This window comes from Macrobrachium rosenbergii, chromosome 45 (assembly GCF_040412425.1).
Source record: "Macrobrachium rosenbergii isolate ZJJX-2024 chromosome 45, ASM4041242v1, whole genome shotgun sequence".
NCBI lineage: Eukaryota > Metazoa > Arthropoda > Malacostraca > Decapoda > Palaemonidae > Macrobrachium > Macrobrachium rosenbergii.
In genome coordinates, this window is record NC_089785.1 from 33,633,198 (window position 1) to 33,654,021 (window position 20,824).

General features: G+C 40.8%; 1 long non-coding RNA gene across 1 annotated transcript in view; it reads right to left on the reverse strand.

Annotated features, from left to right (window-relative positions):
* Positions 1-470: 470 nt before the first annotated feature.
* Positions 471-20,824, reverse strand: part of LOC136829904 (uncharacterized) — a 30,322-nt gene continuing 9,968 nt past the window's right edge. Inside the window, exons 2-4 of the long non-coding RNA XR_010850524.1 lie at positions 17,396-17,456; positions 15,084-15,143; positions 471-995 (exon numbers count right to left, since the gene is read on the reverse strand). This is a non-coding gene — a long non-coding RNA (uncharacterized lncRNA). The remainder of the gene's footprint in view (positions 996-15,083; positions 15,144-17,395; positions 17,457-20,824) is intronic.

Sequence of the window (20,824 nt, forward strand, 5' to 3'; positions counted from 1 at the left end):
CAAGTATTTAACCTGAATATGTAACGATTTAATAGACTTTTATTATTATTACATAAAACTGATACAGAAAACAGACTGACTTGTAAATCATTTCAGTCAACAGAAGATATAATAATTGCACAGCAAAGTTTTGCTTGTTACACCTGTATCTTAGTAAAGCCAAACTGCAAAGGTTCAACAAATGGCACCGAATACGCCTTTTGGACAGACCTACGCAAGCTAGGCCTATGATTTGTGGAGTATACCCTAGCTGCCTACTCCTTTCTCAACCTGTTTAAGCTAAGCTCAATTACTCCTTTATAACTGGGTGAGCAGCAAGTGGGGACTGGACCCTTAGATCTTGCAAATGTGAGAGCTATGTGCACTCTACCACTGAGCCATGATAATCCTAATTATTATAAATGAGAAAATCTCTGTTGACCAAAAAGGAAAAGTTTGGAGGAAATACATCATAAATGAAACGGCAAGAGTTCTAATAAAGATTTTATTAATATCTATAAAATCCTTATCGACCATTTTCCTTAAAACACCGACCCTCAAATTAACTGAAATCTGTTAGAAAAACGGGTATAAATGCCCTTAAATAACATTGAATTAAAGAGAAACATTTCAAAGACAACCTCACATTTTGTACAAATGACCCAACCTGGATATTCTATCTGTATAGAATATTAAAACTGAATAATACTCGAGACTTCAAATATAATCCCTGATTACACACATTGCAAAGGAACTATAATACAATACAATAACTGCTTTTTCTTGTTACAACACAGCAACACCTTGTGTCTAAAACAACTTCAACAAAGAATTTCTAAACTAACTTCAACAAAAAATATCTAAACTTCAGACAAACTATTTAACATGTTTGCAAATTCAACTGCATTTGAGAATTCTGATGACTAAACCAATTTTAGCGGGGAGAATCAACCTCTTCCTTCCCTGGGATAAACTTGATGATTAGAGAATCTTATCGCTATACTTGCGTGAGACTCCTGCAAGTACACAGAATGCAACCTACAATTAGAGAAAAACTGCACGACAGAATGGGGAGAGGACACCTATGCAAAACTGTGACATTAAACATTAAATCAAAGTGCTCGTTTCCCAAAAAGTGTTCGACTTCAAAAGTGACATAAAAACCAACAAACGTTACTGAGACAACCTTATCCTCTATGAGTCACTGATTTCAGACAAATGTTACAGAGCATTAAAGCATTTTTAATGTTCCATATATACAAACCTCTTATTTTACTTCAGCCCAAAAACTAGTGGGTGTAGCCAACTGTGTTTTTACTTATCTACATCCCATGAAACAAGGCTACTTTTGGTCACAGGGCAGATGCTGAAATTTATCACATCTGTAGAGAACGAAGGACTGTCTTTCCTCTTTGAGGAAGAAGAGATTTCTACAAGAGACTCTGTGGGCCTTCTTGCAAAGGACAGTCTTCTCAGCCTTCTTTCATTTCCCACAGTGAGGAGGAGGAGCAGGAGGAGGAAGAGAAAGAGGAGGTCGCAGATGAGAAAGAGGAATGGTGCCTGTGCTGCTTTGACCTTCTTTCCTGGCCATCAAATACGGAGTCGAGGCAGGAACCCTGACTAAGAAGGAAGTGCCAACAAGGGCAGAAGCAGCAACAGCAAATGATTCTTTGGCCAAGGGCCCCAGGAAGGCCACAGGGCCCCAGGAAGGCCACAGGGCCTTTATTAACTTCTTAGTCTTTGTTGGACACCTGGAGAAGCCACCAAAGCAGAGGATGAAATGACAACCGTGTGGGAACACCCATAGCACAGCAGATGGTTTGGTCATCAACCTCGCGACCTTTCCTCCCTAACGGACTGGACAGCCAGAAGGGGGAACACCCAGGAACAGTCCAAGAGCAAGGCCACAGAGGGCAACATCCAGGAAACAGTCAAAGCATCAAATTATTGAAGAAAATCTCTGAAAGGCACTTGATAATCATCCCACAGTCACAAGCAAAGGAAAAGCAAAAGCAAGCACCAAAAGAGTAAAGTCTTCAACAACCAGAGCTGAGTGACAAATCCAGCAGCGCAGGCATCATCACTCTGGTAAGGCAGAGGAAAAAGCCAATGCAAACAGTCAGGTCGGCCAAGCGGGTGGGACCTGCAACTCTCTGCTCACTTCCTGCCGCTGGATTGACTGCCTGGCTGCCAAACTTCGATAACCAAAACCATACGAAAGACTTCAAGTTTGTATTCTTGCATGAATGAATAAATTTCCTAATTAACACGTTCATCATTTTCTTATCCAATGAAAACTTTTACATTTCTCTTTCTATAGTTTTACTCATATTTCCAGACCTTCGCTACGAGTTCAGGGACAAACTCGAGCGTGACGGAACCTCATTCCGGCGCTGTAGTCTTCCTGTGGGCTGAGGTCTCTACAGACAAAAAAGACTAGGCAGGAGAACTCCTCCAGGTGAGTTTACCTGTGGGTTTGCATTGCCCTTCTGGGGCCCTGGTGCTGTTACCACATGAGAATGTGCAGGGGGTGGGGACGCACCCGTGCGTTGTCTTACACTCTCTCTCATAAGGTCGGGCCTGAGGCAGTGTTAACTCTATTGAGAATACTTATACATGACATTGTGCTTCTCAAGTGTCTGCCATTTGTTTAGGTTTGTTAATGTTTGTGGGCAGAAGGAGGGCCGTAGCGGTTGGTCACGAAGTAGGCACTCGGTGGGTCGGATCTCCGAGATAAGTAAAGACAGTTTTTTCTGTCTGCCTTTCATGTCTCCTGCCACACTGGTCTATACAATCAACAAAATGGCAGCAGAGCGTGGCTGTGGCAGGAAGGAAGAGTAACGAGTAATCTAGAAGACAGGACGACGTAACCGTGGCTGTGTCAGCAAAGGTTATGACAGCTGGAAACAAAGAGCCGAAAGCATGGCAGCTTGTCACAAGTATCAATAAACAGAAACAAGCTGTGGTTGCTGCCCTGTTGTTCCCAGAAGGAAGAGAGGTGAGGAGCAAGATTTTCTAGGAAGTGGATAATGAAGAGTTGACAGTCGAAGACGGAATGAAAGTTTTGTTTCAACACTTGGACAAGTGGTACCAGGTCTGACAGCTACAAAGAGGAAAAGGACCATACACTGGAGAAGTACACTTTGGAATTTGTGGAGAGAAGTGCAGTTCTGGAGAGGTTCAGTAGTATACCAAATGTATTTTAGCATTGAAGCTACTAGACAGTGCAGGGCTAGAGGTTAAAGACAAACAAACAGTGCTGATGGCACTGTCCTTTAGTGAAACAGATAAAATGTTTGATTCCATGCAGCAAGCCCTTAGGAAATCTTTTGGAAGTCACGAAGTGTTATCCTTGGGTGCAGTGTCAAACAGGAGTGAGAGAGAGAGAGAGAGAGAGCCCTGCTGTGGTGATAAAAGCCTGAACCAGTATTTAGCACGGAGGAGCTAAATGTCATTACACGTGGAGAGGACAGGGAAGGTTTAGAGTAGAGGAAGAGGAAGCACAGCAAACAGAGGTGAAACAAATAGGCAGAGAAACCCAGTTGACTTATAAGGTAAGGTTAGGAAATGTCATGAGTGTGGATCAGAGTACCATATGCCCCCAGCATGTCCAAAATGTGTATGTAAGTAGTGTAACCAAGAAGTGTTAGTTCATATTCTGTTATTGAAAATCCTAAATGATGTCAGTGTTGATGACAGAATCTGTTAAGTATGCTATCCTGGACACAGCCTGCAGTTCTACAGTGTGTGGTAGTGATTGGTTGAAAGTACACAGTCTTTGTCGGATGAGGAAAAAATGAGAACAGAAGAGGAAGAAAGTGAAACAACCTATAAGTTTGGTGATGGTCATGTGTATAAATCAATGATGAAAGTCAAACTTCCAGAGAACATTACAGGTGACAGAGCAAGTGTGACAGCAGATGTGGTGAACTGCTCTATTCCCCTTTTATTCAGCAAAAACTCGAAGAAGCACAAATGAAACTAGACTTAGAAAAGGATACTGCAGAAATTCATAGAACAAAGTTGAAACCGAGGGGCACTTCTCCAGGAAACTACTGCCTTCCACTAAGGGATGAGAAAGAGGCCTGGAAGAAAACAGAAGAAATAATGAAGAAGAAGATAGGAAAACTGCACCACTGGTCATCCCACATCTAAGAGACTGATCTAGCTGTTGAAAGATGGCAGGTTTTAAGGACAAATGTGCTACAAGTATAAGTTGAAGAAGTATCGATAGCTGTGAGATATGCATGAAATATAAGAAAACCCCATCAAGGCCAATTGTTAGTGTGTTAATGAAGAAGTGCATTAGACCTCAAGGAGCAAAGTGCCAAAAAGGGGATGTACATTTTCTGGGTGTATGGTGGATGCTGAGCAACAAGGTTCCCAAAATCTTGTGTGACAAGAAGTAAAGAACCCAAGGAGATAATAGAGAAAATTATGGAGACATGGTTGGAACTGGTATGGGACCCCTGTGAAATTCTTGTGTGATAACGGTGGGGAGGGAGTTTGTCAACAACATGCTTCTGGAAATGTGTGAGAACATTCAGTAATGGCCTGTGAGCACGTAATCATGCAGTTGTGGACGAAGTGGTGACAAAAATGATGGCAGAGCAACTGAACTGTCTTTAAAAGTGGCTTTGCATAAGTAGTCAATGCAAAAATTATCTCCAGATGGTAGGGGGTTTTAGCCCACATCGATACATGTACAGGCAGAATCCTAACCTGCCATGTAATATGAATGATGAACTTCCTGCACCAACATCTAATGAAATGGTTGCCAAGCATCTCAAGGCTAGCCACTCTGCAAGAAAAGCCTTATTGCTGCTGAAACTTCTGAGAAAATACAACGGGCACTAAGGCACAATGTAAGAACCACTGGTGAAGCCCTTCAGAATGGAGGAGATCAAGTCTATTTCAAGAGGGAAGAGCAAAGGAATGGAAAGGACCAGATACAGTCATTGGTCAAGATGGCAAACAGCTGATCTTAAAATATGGTTCAAATATTGTGAGAGAACATGAAACACACATTCAGGAGACACCATACAGTTTTGAGTGAGACACTAACGAAGGAAGAAATGCACTGCTTGATATGTTGAAGCATCCAAGAAGAAAGGATGCAATGGACAAAAGGAAGAAGAATGAGACAGAACCAGTTATAAATCCAGTGGAAAATGAAAAAATGAGGAGGAAGAAAAAGAGAACCACACCAAAGTGGAGGAGGACACTTCATCTGAAGACAATTAACAAATCATGGTATCTCCAAAGACTGACAGAGAAAGATTCCTGCCAAAAAAGAGACTGGACAAATGACAGACAGGAACCATCACAGCCATGCTGGAAAATCTACAGGAAAATACAGTGGTTGGAGGAATACTGAACATAAAGATGGACATGACAGCCATTGACTAGAACAGAGATGTAGAAAAATGGGTAACAGTTTTAGAAGATGGAGTGCAGGAACCCAGGGAAATAGTAATGGCTTGTGAAAACACAAAGTCAGGAACTTGACACAAACAAGAAAACTAAAACCTAAGAATTTTGTGCATCTGAGGAAATTCCTAACTAAGGTCAAAAGGCACTGTCTGTCTGCTGGGTGGCAACAGAAAGTGGAAACAGTGATAGGAAAAGAAAATGAAAGCAAGGCCAGACGCCAGACGTCTTTATGAAAGGAACAAATCCAGTCAGATTTCTCCCACTGTTAGCCAGGAAGCATTGAGGTCCTTTTTTTTGGTATCTTATTCCACAAGATGGGTGGTGAATTCAATTAACGTTAGCGCTGCACTTACAGAGTGAACAATTTGAGCGTGAAGTGTATCTCATTCCACCTGCTGAAGCTGGCTGCAGATATGTACTGTGGAAATTAAAGGAAATGTGTATACTGTGTGGTCTAAAATGATGCTGCTACAAAATGGTACCTCATAGTGAAAAACTTTCTCACAAGATGGGATGTAATTAAGTGGAAACTGACCCTGCAGCATTCTACTGGTATTGTAAAGGAGATCTGTGTGATATGTTCTTGATGCATGTGGGGAAGAATAAAGAAATTTGAATGTGAGGTCACTGCCTAAATCTGAAATCACTTTCTGGTTAGGAAGCAAAGTAATGCTATATTCAGATACAATGGCCTGATACTGTACAGAATGAGCATGGTGTCACACTTCATCAAAATGACTGTTGTAAATCACTGGAATCTATAAATGTAGTAAGTGCAGAGAGAGGATTAAATAAGAATAAGGAGTGCAGTGAAGAAGAAAAGGAGATATAGAGGGATCAGAAATTTGTTTTTATTTAGCATTTCCCAACGTTTTGTGAGAGAGAGAGAGAGAGAGAGAGAGAGAGAGAGAGAGAGAGAGAGAGAGAGAGAGAGAGAGAGAGGTAATTGTCATTGTGGAGTGGTTCGGGTTGTTGGAGTTGGTTTCCATGGCTGTCTCTCTGTCTGTCGGTCTGTCGGGGTTTTTCGGTTTTGGGGAAGTCTGGGCAGTTGAGTCCAACCTTGAAAGTGAACGGGGAGTTCGTCTGTTTTTTTGGTACCAGCATTGTTTGTCTAAGTGTCTCTTCTTTTTTTTTTTGTTTGTTCGTTGTTGGTGGAGGGTCAGTTTAAGTTTTTGTTTCTGTGGTTGTGTGCTGTGATTGGCGACCGTGGACCTTATCCATCTCCAGCAACCAAGATCAGGGTGAGTGTTGGCGGTTGTGTTGTTTGTGTAGAGGTGAATTCCGCCACATAATATTTGGCGCCTGAACGTGGGCAGCTGGCATGCAGCTGCAAGTGAGATTGGTGGCTGGTAGTGGACTGAAGAGAAGGGATGGTGAGGAACTGGTGAGGTTGAAGAGGAGAATACGGGTTGAGGTGAGAATGAGAGATTGAGGAGTCAGTTGAGGAGATGGGGGAATGCTAAGAAGTGCGAAAGAAGAAATGAAAGGAGAGATGAAAGAGCTGAAGAGAGAATGAAGAGAGGATGGATAAAAGTTGAGGGAATGATGAAAGGTGTGAAGAAATGATGAAATGTATGTTCAAGGGTGTTTTTGGAGAGAAGGGGCTGTTATGTGTTCTCTGGAACGTGTGAAGGCCAGGAGAGAAAAAGAAAAGGAGGAAGAAGTGAATGGAGCGTGAGTGATGAAAGTGATATGGGAATAGGAAGTAAGAAACGAGGGAATGAGAGGCATGGTAAGGGTGGAAGAAAAGCAAGGGAAGGAACAGAGGGAAAGTAAGGATAAGTCAGGAAGAAAAAGGGAAGAAGGGAAAGGGAAAGGAACTGGTAAGAAGGGTAAGGAAGTGGGAAAGGCAGGAAAGAAGGGAGAGGGGTGAAGGCAGTAGTATAGTGAGGTGATGGAGTGTGAGTGGATAAAAGTGGATAAAAGAGGGGGGAAGAAGAGGTAATGAGTAAGATGAATGTAAGCAGAAGTGGACTCTTGTATTCGGAAGAGGGTATGGAAAGGACAGAGCGAAAGTAGCGAAAGTGAGTGAAAGTGAGAAAGGCTATGTATGTGAGGGAGGTACTGGCAGGTGAAAAGTATAATGAGTATGGAAGTAGGGATGCATGATTTCTTAGGAGTATGGAAAGGTTTTGTCAGGATAGCATGGGGAAAGTAAGAGAGTGTGGAAATGAGAATTAGGAGAGATTTGACTGGGTTTCTACTTGATATGTATAGGGTTATTATGAGTGTGGGGATGTTGAGTATGACAAGGTGAAAGCTAGGACTAGTTGAGCAAGCGGAGTATGCATGAAGGAGTAAGTTAAGTATAAGAGGAAGAATGAATTTGATGAGGCAAGAATGAAAGCTGGGGAAACCTTGTCACTATATGCTTGTAGGCTGAGACGTTGGCAAGGAAGAAGTTTGGGGATGATGGATAGATGAATGTAAGTGAGTTAGTACGAAGTTGTTAGGGGACAGTGCCAGATGGAGTTGTGAGAATTTGTGAACTTGAAGGAAGGAGAAGAAAGTACAGGATGAATGAAAGGTTGACTTGGGGAGAAATTTTGAAATTGTGGAAGAAGATTATGAGCTTGGACAGGGTTATAAAAGAGAGCAGAAGTGTATGTAAGGGCTGGGGTAGATGAGAGAGTACCAGAATTTGGAAGCTGATGCAGTGTTGAGGGGCCCAATGAGAATGGGCTGATAGGTAATAGATAGGAGTGTAAGAGCAAGTAATGGAGGTGCCAGTGAGGATGAATGGTGGGTTTGTAAGGAACAACGGGTTGAGGGGTTAGGGATAGTAGTGTACAAAGGAAGTTAATGATGAGTGGAAGTCGAGCGAAGTGTTTTAGATGGGAAAGGAAGGACATACAAAGAATGAGTGTAGGTGGGGCTTTAGGAGCGTGTTTGGGTGTGGGCAACCGACATTTGGTAAGGGAGTGTACGAAAGATAGGGGTTAAATGCTACCGTGCGGACAGGTGGGTCATGTTGCTAATGGTTGTAGGGGAACTGAAAGGAATGTACTATGGAATCAGGTAAGAATGGGTGATTATGCGAGAATGTGTTCAGAACCGAGAGCGAAGTGTGAATGAATGTGGAATGGAAGGGCATGTATCAAGCGGTATGTAGACGAAAGAGGGTGACGTGACAGCGGAATTCGGGAAACTGGAGTGTGAAGGGGGTTCAATGGTGGATCCTCCAGATGCAAGCGCGTGTGATGCATGTACGAGGGGTTGGGTTGTGATGAGGGAGGTTTTGCTGGAAAGACTGATGAGTGCATGAGTGTAAAGTGTGTTGTAAGGGAGTAAGATTGATTTGCCTTAGTAGATACTCGCAGTATGAATGTCATATTTAAGAATGGATGTGAGAAATTGAGAATACGTGAGATTAGGAAACTGTCAGGGGAAGTAAGAGGGATTAGAAATTTAGGGTAGCAGAAGCAAGAGTGTGTAAACGGTTAGAAATTGGGGGGGTGTAGTGATGGATGAAAGTGATTTTTGTGTGATTGAGAGTAATGAATGATAAATACATATTTTATTGGGATGAGTTGGAAAAAATGCGGGATGGTAGTGGTCCGTCCTAGTATGAAATTGTAATTGAATTACGTATGAAAGGGATGTGCTTGGGGATTTGTATTTGGGGAAGGATGGTAGGTTGGAGCAAAAATTGTGGAAGAGAGTGCCTGTAATTGCGACAGGTAAAAGTGCCACATGATATTGGAGAAGTTAGAGGTGAAAGTGGCATGGCCACGATAGCCTCGGGATAGCCAAATGATAGGTGTGGAGTATGTGGTTGGAGGGAATAGACATAAATAAATTAGTCAGGCAAATGTGTATATGATGGGTTTTGAACAGGAGATCCGTGAGAGTATATATAACATTGCCGAAAGTGGCAGGAAGAAGCGAGTCCGAGGAATATGTGGAGGGATTATGGGAATATTACGACGTTGGTGAATGTGGAGATGAGAGGTAATGTGAAGGTACGGCAGGTGATGACAGGTGATTTGAAAGGAGCTAATGATTGGACATGAGGAGTTGAATGAGAGTAAAGGTATTGAAATGTAAGTGATAAATGTAAGAGAACGATTGAGGAGAATGTTGGGGATAGGCGGGGGCATTGAGTTGTGGAGACGAGGATTTTGGGGATCGAAGCTTCCTGAATTTAAAAATAGTTCTGAAGATGACACCCCATATATCAGCTGTCCTCTACATTTTTCTCTCGTCTATCAATCGTGAGATAGAGAGCAGTGTGAGGAGCTGAGAGGGTGGGAGATTGAAAGGAGTACGAAAGGCCCTGGAATAGCCCTCTTAACGGTACATAAGCCAGATGGAAGTTTGCGGATGTGTGTGGATTATCGGAAGGTGAATGAAGTAACTGTGAAAGAGCGATTCCCGATGAATGTGGTGTCTGATTGTGTATACAAGATGAATGGAATGAAAGTGTTTACAAAATTAGATCTGGTAAGGGGCTATTACCAGATGCCTCTGGAGGAGGGGAGCAGGCATATTACGGCCTTTTCTAGTGGTTCCTGCCACTACCAGTTCCGAAGATTGAGTTTCGGACTGGCTAATGCGCCTGCTGCCTTCCAAAGGGCAATGAATGTGGTTCTGGCCGGGTTTGATCGCAAGAAGGTAACTGTTTTTATAGATGACATTTGATTATGCAGTGAGACTGTAGTAGAATATGGAACTGCTTGAACGAGTGTTAGAAAGATTGGAAGAAGTAGGAATAAAAGTAAAATTTGAAAGTGTGCTTGGTTGGCTGGGGAGGTGGAATTCCTAGGGCATATGGTGAGTGGAAGAGGGTAAGGAAGAGGATAATTTCTGTGACGGCAGAGGGAATTTCCACGCCCCCCGACCGTGGCGTGAGTTGAAAGGATTTTTGGGTTTAATTGAGTTTGGAAAGGAAGTTTATAAAAGATTGTTCAGGGATCGGGAAACCACTTACTGAATGGACGGGGAAGAGAAATTGTGTAAGATTGAAATGGGATGAGCGAATGATCGAAGCGTTCGAGAGATTGAAAGAGGAGGCTGCAAGAGACGTGATGTTGGCTTTCCCGGACTATGTGAGAATGCGAATAAACTAGAACCGTATAATGGATGCAACAGGTATGGGAGGATGCTTGGTACAAATGCAGAAGTTGGTGAATGGGGGAGAAACAATTGAGAGTAATTCGCGTGGTATGTGAGCAAGGCGTTTGGAAAGGCAGAGTTGAAATATCTGGTGATTGAAAAGGAATTGGCTGCAATAAGGTTTTTGTGTGGAAAGCGTTGAAAGTATTTTTTTGAAGCGTGGTAGATTTTAGATACGGACGACCATCGACCGCTAGTATATATGGTTAAAAAGGAGAGGAATGTGCTAGAATTGGTGAGAATCGATGAGGATTTGAATGAGCTTAGTTTTAAAAGGCAGAGTATGTACAAGGTAGACAGAATATTGTTGCAGATGCTATGTCGCGTATAAAACTGAACGAGATGATAGAGTTAGAGCGACTGGGACCCGGACCAAGCACCTGTAGGATCGGTGGTGGAAGCAACAGTATGTAGGGGAGAATCATGTGTGTGGGAATGTCTGTTTGGGTTGGGTAGTTTGGAAATAAATGGGTTGATTGACGAGTACTCCAAGTGAGCATGAACGAGTTATGGAAAAGTTGATGAATGAGATGCCGGAAGGAGGAGGTGAGAAGGAAGGGAATTAGATGAGGAGGAAAAGTTAGTGAAAGTGTTGTTATGGTATGAAACTTAAAAATTACAGTACGATTATTTTGATGAATAGGCCGGTAGAGTATAAAGAAGGGTGAATGAACGGTACGAATGTGATTTTAAATGTTCACTGTGGAAAGGATACTTGTAGCTGGCTGGTTAAGAAAGGTGATTGTGGGGAAAAAATGAGGGAATAAGGGGTAGTGTTGAGGATATCGCTGGAAGATGAATGCGATGAGGATGGCTGTGAGGAAGCTAAGCAGGTGAATGTAGCCGTGAGAGCGTGTATGCATGAAGCGAAAGGTAAATTAGTAACGAATGTAGTGGTGGATCAGAATAAATATCTGTCGTTAGTGAGTAGTACAGTAGTTAGTGAATTGGAAAGGTGCGATTGGGATATAAAAAGAAAATCAACGAGTGTAAGGATACATGGTTTGGGACAAGGGAATGTGTTAGTATGGGAGGAGGTACAATTAAAATCCAGTTAGGGGATTTGAAATAATACACAATTTTGTAGTCATGGATGAGAAATGGATATGCCAACATGTTTTTTATTAGAATTGATTTATGGAGAATGCATGATATAAGTGTGGATGTCGGGAGGGGAATTTTAGGAAAGGGCGGCAGGGAAATAACGAAGGTTAAAGGAGGGATGTCTAAAACTAGTTTTGTAGGTATGGTAGATATTGCAAGGAGTGAAAATGATTTGTTGAGTGAAGAGGAAATTAAGCAGATGCAAAATCAGTGCATGAAAATAAATATGTTAAGAGAGTGTGTGTTAGGGGGTGTAAGAGTAGGAAGTTGGCCATCTGAGTTAGAAGTGTATATAAGCGAAGTGTTAAGAGATTTGTTGTATGTAAAGGCATAGTTTATTTTTTGCATCAGGAAGGATATGATGGGGAAGTGTATGTGCTAGTATTTTCGAAGACGCAGCTGTGGGTATGTGTTTATTGGTGCATAATAGGTTTGGGGTATCTGGGGAAAACAAATTATGGGAACGTGTATGAGAGAGAGATTGTATGTGCTCGATTGAGTAAATTTAGTGATGTAGCGATTATTGCAGCGGACTGTCAGAAGGGTAAGTATCAAAGTAGTATGCGAATCCACCTGTGTTGCGATTGAGATGAAAGAGTTATTTGAGATGGTTGTGATTGATTGTGTGTCGTTGCCTGTGACTGCTAGAGGACATGTAAATGGTTGTAATGGTAGATCATCGGAGTAAGTTTGCACATGCGGTAGCGATTCGAAACAAAAAGAGTGAGACCAGCGAGAATGGTGGGTCAAGTGATGTTGCCAATGTGTGGTGCGTTTCATCGCTGAATGTTGAGTGACATGGGTCAATTTGTTGGATGGGAGTTTGAGCAAATGTTGCGTGATTGTGCATAGAACATGTGTACTCTACGTATATGCCCAGTGCGAATGGATTGGCGGAATGAACGTAGAAAACGTTGACAGAGATATTACGCATGATGAGTGAATGTGATAATGATTGGGATAAACGTTATGAAAGGCGTTGTGGGTGGTATACAACGCCACCGTGCATATGGGTATTGGTATGTCTCCGTGTAAATATGTGTTAAATTTTTGAAAAGATAGTGAGACTGAGATTGGGGCCTGGTCTGATAATGATAGGGAGGTATGGAAAAGGCGCATGAAAGGTTTGAGTTACGTGGGCGAGAAAGTGTTGAAAGAAGTAATCGAGAAAGCTGGCGTTGAATGTAAATAAAGTGCGTGGAAAAATTTGAGGGTCCGTATGAGGTGGTTGCTGGTCCCAGTGGGCTTAGTTATGTTGTAGGGGAAGTTATGTGTAGATGGTAGTGTGAGAAATGCGACAAGATCACAACCAATTGCGATGGAAGGACGTACCAGAATATGTGAGAGAGAATGGTGGAGTAAATGGTTGGAAATCGAATGTGGGTGAACCAAGCATGCATGAGAGCTTGTATGGAGGATCAGCAATTTGTTTGATAGAGTATGGTAAACGTAAGAAAGGGAAGAAACGTAAGTAAACTGAATGGTCGTAAGTTAGTGATAGGGGTGTGAGTGCCAAAGTGGAAATGAGTGATAAAGCTGTAATACGTGGATGAATGGGATGGTATGGATAGAACGTAGCATATGCGGGTTTGATATAACTGGAGTTGACGAAGTTCTAGGAGTAGTAGAACGGTTGGAGGTAAGCGAAAGTAAGAGTAAGAGAGCGTAGCAGTGATAGACGAGTGATTGAAAGCATGAATGAATCAAGTTGCAAGAATTGAAAGGCCAATGAGTGAATGGGATGGGTTAGTTGAAGAATTGGGGGAGGTATTTGGGAACGAGTTAGAGGGTATAGATGAGATTGTGGATGAAATTGAGAGTGGTAATAGTGAAGAAGATAGCGTGAATCTGAGAGAGAATGGAGGAGAAAATGTAAATCTGAATGTTGCTGGAAGAGAGAGCGAGTCTGAGAGAATGATTGGCGTGCTCGCGAACGCTGATCTAGAGGACCTGCTAGGGAGCATCCGTGGTGTTGGTGTATATGATTTGAAAGAGGTGTGAAAGGTGTTGGTTGGGAAATGCTAAAAGGGGGGAGAAATATAGAGGGATCAGAAATTTGTTTTTATTTAGCATTTCCCAACGTTTTGTGAGAGAGAGAGAGAGAGAGTGTAATTGTCATTGTGAGTGGTTCGGTTGGTTGAGTTGGTTTTACGGCTGTCTCTCTGTCTGTCGTGTATTTTTCTACTTTGGGAAGTCTTGGGCAGTTGGAGGTCCAACTGGAAAGGAACGGGGAGTTCGTCTGTTTTTTTTGGTAACAGCATTAATGGTTCATGCCCTTCTTTTTTTTTGTTTGTTCGTTGTTGGTGGAGGGTCGGCTTGGCTTTTTGTCGGTTGTGTGCTGTGATTGGCGACCGTGGACCTTATCCATCTCCAGCAACCGAAGATCAGGGTGAGTGTTGCGTGTTGTGTTGTTTGTGGGTGTGAATTCCGCCACAGAGAATTTTAAGAGTCTAGTAGGCCAACTAGGATGGTTATGTGTTAATTCAAGACGTGACTTATCTGTCATATGAAGTATTGGAACTTAGCTGTAAAACAAATAACCCTGATTGTGGCAAACAAATGTCTAAGAAAAGCCTGTCTCTTTAGAGCTGTAAGGATTTCCCAGGACTGGGTGACAGCTTCAAGTTCAAGTTGGCTGTGCAAATCTCCCTGATGGATTTAGTGGTGCTGGAGGCTTTGTGACTTTCCACGTGGGAGTCAAAGAAAGAAAATAAGAAGTGTTGTCAACAGCACTTCTTACTATCTTGGAAACATGTTGTCTCAAATACTGTATGATGGAAAGCGAAATCTGCCTGTGGAACCCTATGTGGATAACCGTTCACTTCATAAGAATGTGTACTCTTGGTTAAAAATGTTTCCAAAAAGAGATTGAGAATTGACATAGATATTATCAAAGAACTGGTTCAGAATGCAGAGTTCAAGATATTTTGGGTGGACTCAAAGCACAGTTGGCTGATGTGTTGAACAAAAAAGGGGGTAAATTCTTTGAGAATAGTGAAAGTACTTGAGAGTGGATCCCTGAAGTCTTCAACGGCTTTTATAAGTAGACAATTTCATTTTTTCTGTACCATGTAATGCTTATTACTTTGGAAGTAGATTTTTGTTTCATTTCAAAAGAGAAGGAATATGTTAATTCTGTTGAGATTATCTGTACAAGATGTTGCGCTTTGCGCTCGTATTTGTTTATGTTTAAGTTGTTTGTTTGTTTACGTTTATGTTGTAAGGAGGCCTGAACGAAGCGTCATGACGGTAGGCCGGACCTCCGAGGGAAATAAGTAAGTCTTTTTATGCCTGCCTTTGATTTCTCTCGCCACACTGGCCTGCAATCAGATCAAAATTCAAGCATTCTCAATGGCTCTGTTTTCAGAAAGCATATTCCTGCTGGCACTGTACTGATCCAATACCATACCATTTCAACCCCTAATAAAAGATGCGTGTTCATTAATACTTACCTTTGTTACTGGGCTATTTTCTTCAAAAATCCGTATATTCATTTCTTCAAGAATCTCAGGCTATATTCACCAGAAAAGACAAGAATAAGTTGTTACATCACATGAAATGGATGTCTTTTTGCTTACAAGGTATCAAAACAAACATCACCATTAGTTACAGCCAGGTCTCTATTATAAAACCTAAATAAAAAAAAACCACAGCCTTTCAGGATTAAAACACTTTCTCCCTATAAAATTAATGCATAACAAAATGCTTTAGTATTCTCACCTCCTTTTGCTAAATGTAACTATTAAGCATTTCATACCATCTTTTCCTGTCAAGACTGCTCACTCTGAGAGCTACTCGAAGTGATAGATTCTTTGTTTCCTCAGTCCCCGTCCGCTCCTATTTTATCATACTGTCTGAGTACAATGACTGTCATTATTACAATGACCTGCATACCTCTGTACTTTTCGACCATCCCACTAACTACTTCCATCATACTTAGGTAATGCATTTCCCACAGAGCACTTATATACTTCATTATGGACTGTTCATTAAAATGCCTGCATCTCTTATTTTCAATCCATATCTGGTGCGAGATATTATCCAAGATCCTACCCAACCCTCCCCTTAGATACTGAGTTCTAGCAGGCATCTTGTATTACCCAGTGCAGTTCTACAATTACAGAACAAGGTTTATTCTGTGCACACATGACACCCAATATTCAGAACAGAAGCTTCTGCCTTCAAGTTTAATCCATCACCTTTAACAGAAATATTCCTGAGCAGATGAATCAAATAAGTTATGATGATCTTGACCCACTTCAAATACCTTGTGTTGTCCAATAAAATTAATGTAGCAAGTTCTGGAAACTTTAAATATCAAGACACACCAAAACAAGTCTAAAGATTTAAGACATTCAAACCTACTGTCTCATTTCAAAGAATGATGGCCATTGTTATTGTACAGTATCAATTTCTATTATTATCAGTACTCACTTTCTCACACATCCATACACCCCACTCTCAACCCCTTCAAACTGATCAGTATGTAGTTCTACATGCAACTGCTAACCCATTCAAAATGAGCAGTGGGTATTTATTTCAACTTGGACATTTCTGCCCACGGTAACTAATCTGGATCCAAGTTCTACCCATCTTATCAGTAGCCAAAATCAAGATCAAAAAGTCAAAACAAAAATCATGAATCCTTACTAGCACCCTGAACACCTGGTCTCAAAGCTTTCTACTAATCTTCAAGAACATGAAACTGTTCCACTTGCTTATACACTCTGAGGGGCTTTTCAGATAAAGTACATTTCACTCCACAGTACACGAGAACTCAAAAGTAAAACACTATTACTGTACAACCAATAACATAAGGCAGTAAGATGGCTACAGTAAAGAACTGTTCCAGAAGTTCTCCAATATACTAACTACGTCATCCACTCAAACTTAGTAACTGAGAAAAGGTTTATTATTATGAGTGGGATTCTTCTTCTCTCAGATTTGGAACAGAATCTGTTCTAATTGTTAGAGAATCAGGATTATTGTTTCTGAAACATGGAATGGAATACAGAGTTTAGGCCAAAGGCTAAGCGCTGGGACCTATGAGGTCATTCAGCGCTGAATAGGAAACTGAGAGTAGGTAGGTTGGAAAGGTGTAACAGGAGGAGAACCTCAAAGCAGTTGCACTATGAAATAATTGTGAGGAGAGGGTTAAGGATAGCAAGATGGAAGAAAGATAATATGAACAGAGGTACAGTAAAGGGAACGAAAGGGGCCGAAGGGACGCTGCAAAGAAACTTGAGTAATGCCTACAGGGAACGAAACTACTGAACCTTACTATGGTAAGGAAGGAAGCTGGTCCCTGAGGTAGCATATCGCTCTCATATCTGATGCCCACCTGCTCTCCCACCCAAGGTCATGACATGAACCTATTTACTATCTAGTGCTTCCTCTCTGCTATAAACCAACCCATAACAAGGGCCTCCTTCTCCAGTTCCTTCATTTAGAACAATTGAAATTTCTGTATTACAGACGTCCATGACAGCACTTCAAGGACTTGACAACTTTAACAAATCCATGATATCAAAAAGCAAGTTTCCTATTTTAATCTCAAGTAATCTTTCTCAGGCCAATGTTATAGATAGAAAGTTTAAATTACATTAACTTGAAAATTATATTGTTCCACTTTAAAATTTTTCTGGAACCAATGTTACATATAAAATGAATACATTAATTTGAAAACGACAATTATTTAACTTTGAAATTACAAATTTTCTCAAAACATTCATACATTAGAAAAATACTTTTTATTCCCAGAAACCTTACTCTTCCACTTAGATATGAGACCTCCTATCACAAGTTAATTAGAAGAAGTTCTCAATCTGGAAATAAAAAGTGTATATTTTACAAAAAGATCAGGTATTTTCAATATTTTTAACAACCAATCTGGATACTACATTAATTACAGACCATTTGGTTTTTAGTGCACACACAGCATCACTGTTCAACAAGTTTAACACCAACAATATTAAAAATCAATCCAACATTGAAGACACTAACATCAATAATAGCAATTGTTACTTCAATGACCAATGATTAAAAATTCTTACAGTAAATGATGAAGTGTGTCAAAATTCACCCAATTTCATTAGCTTACAGTACATTTCAAACATTCTTCCAAACATCTAAACATCCTCCTTCCTCAACATTAAGACAATTACCCTAAACAACTTGATTAGCCAAGTAATTATAAATATTCTGCTCTTAATTCAACAAATGTGCCCTTAACATTTACAATGTAGTCATGCTCTTCATTTAGTTAAACTAATCTGGAGACCAAAGGTATTAGGACTGTACATTAATTATATTGTACTGACAGACCACAAACAAAAAACAATCCAATAAAAATAAAGCCATGACTCGATGCAGCACATCGCTGCGGATATCAAAGATCATCCAGAATCCTTGTGGTTCTCCATTCAATGACAAAACCCTACACATCAACAGGAAGTTAAGAGCTGTGTAGACCTGAACACTGATTCTGCAAAAGAATAACCTGCATGTACATCAGAGGCAGTCCAGTAATAAAGTACAGGCAGTCCCCGGTTTACGACGGTTCCGGCTTACGACGTTCCGAGGTTACGACGCTTTTCAAATATATTCATCAGAAATTATTTCCCGGCTTACGACGCATGTTCCGGGGTTACGACGCGTCGTACGCCGATCCGACGGAAGAAATATGGCCCCAAAATGGCAGAATAATCATAATTTGAAGGTTTTTTTGATGTAAAACTCAATAATAATGCAGTTTACATCGTTTTCAATGCACCCAGAGCATTAAAAGTAAGGTTTTCTTATGATTTTTGACGATTTTCGACGATGTTCCGGCTTACTACGATATTTTCGTTACGACGCAAGAAGAACGGAACCCCGTCAGAAACTGGGACCGCCTACAATTCATGAACATGACAGAGGCCTAGAGATCAACATACAAACCTAACAGACCTCCTCCTCGCAACTGTCAACAAGCACTTCAGTGTAGTCATCCAAGTGGGAACATATTGGGGTGATAATATACAGCAGACTATAATAGTGAAGATGATTTGAAAGTACTGTACTGGGAAATGCCAGGCAATTAAGGGGGCATGCAAGGAGTACATACAAACAGTGTTTATGGACAGATCATCTAGTTAGACAGTGATCAGAACTGCTGTATGTGCCTAAATGGAGTGGGAAGTCATTGTTGGGCAGAATGGAGCTGCAAAAAGTGTTCAGAGAAATTACACAACAGCACTTTTTAAATGGAAGAGGTCCAGCAAAGCAGACTGTACACCACTACAGGGTCCAACAATCATGAGAGAGAAGACTGACAAGAAGCCTGCAAGGAAAGAGCCCTGGTTGATTTGCCAAGAGCACTGGGAGGGGGTTTGGGGAGTGGAGAGAATGTGCATGACCATGGATACAGAATGACTAATGCTCAAGGTGAGGTTTTATAGACAGTTCCCATAGATAAAGGGCATTTTAGTATGGTGTGAATATAAGAGCAATCTGCATTCCTACAGCTTAAGAAAATAATAATTTTGGCAGTACTAAGTCACTGCAAATCTCATTAAGGTTACTAACTAACACAGGAACTTTCCTTAACTAATACAAAAGCAGTGTCCATGAACATTAAGCATTATTAGCTTAGTGGTTCTCCTGCAAGAAAACAAGACTGTAAATATAGTATTGTGCCATTGAGAACATCTTGGCTGTAATTAAGAAACATCATTGCACAACTTCAGAGGTGACTAGCAAACATCAACTGTACCAAATTTAATAGGTCTCCCCACATCAGAATCGACAGAAATTCTCTACAGCCTCAGATGCAGCCACATGCTACTATCCAATCATAGTCTGACTGATGAAAGGAAAGAGTCAATACCTCCAACTTGCCATTTATTACTATTTCAAGCCTTTCACTGTTTGGCCTTTTATTTAGTTCTGGACCATTTTTATTTTAATGAGTAGCCCCTGAAATTTATTCACTTTAAATACCTGTACTGTAGAATAAATCATTATGGCTTTTAGGATGTAATCAAGAGCATCTTTTAATAAAGTGTTATGACTGTTTATAAACTTTCTTTTTGTAGAAACCTGGAGTTTTTACTTGCCTAGGTTACAGGAACGTCTATCATGTCCTCTCCAGAAAAACCATGTATTAGAAATTTCACAAATTATACAAGTTCATTGTGTAATTGAAGAAGAGAGAGACCAGTCAGATTTCTGTGGACAGAACTTCCAACAGACATCTAAAATTACTCCACCATTTTACAAAAAAGTTCACATACATTTTTAGCATAATTACTTATTGACCAGGCTGAGGGTACTGAATAGCAAACCACAGCCGATCTATAAGTAATTCATCAATCTCTCTCGCCTATCCTAGTGTGAAATAACTATACTAGCCTAATTTGTGTGGGGATTTTATTTCACAAGATTCAAGTACAGTATAATTGTTGTAAGAGAAACCAACAGAAAAATCTTATTAATCTTGCTGTGCAACCGACAGCACATCCAGTATTTAGATGAAACAAGGAAAATGCCATCATTTCAATATCTGAGTGTGAAAACTGTTCCTGGTATTCTATATCCTAATGCACTTTAATGATGCACAAAGTATCAAAAGTGTCAAAAGATGAGGTTCAGTTAGGAGAGCAAAAGATCAAATCTTGATCTTCTAAGATAAATCACTCATGCATCTGTACAGAATTCTGTATTCGACTGCTTTCTGTGCCAAACCTCAAGTATGAATATGTTACACAGTGGGTCAAGAATACCACCCTGAGGAAAACCAGCTACACATATTAGTGCGATATGTTCCCTGACTTCAAAGTTTGTCAACTAGCACCACCCAATACTGCACTTAGAAGCCGCTCTGAAAAAAAGCCCCACAGGAACTCAGCGAAGAGATTCAGTAACCTGTGAAAACACTAGAAAAGGAAAAAAAGTGCACCACACACCCGGTCCTTGCAAAAGCCCACCTGTAAATTAGGGAACAGCTCCTTTCAGCATAGGTACCCAGATGTCATGCTTGTAGTTACTTAAAAACTTGAAGAAAAACCATGCATCAATCTCTCTCTCTCTCTCATAGAAGCATGATTTGTTAACAAGTATGAAAAGGACCATCAATGATATGGAAGGTACAGCTAAGTTCCAAGTTACTTATTTCATATGCATATTTATAAAGCAATAAAAACCTTTTAAATGA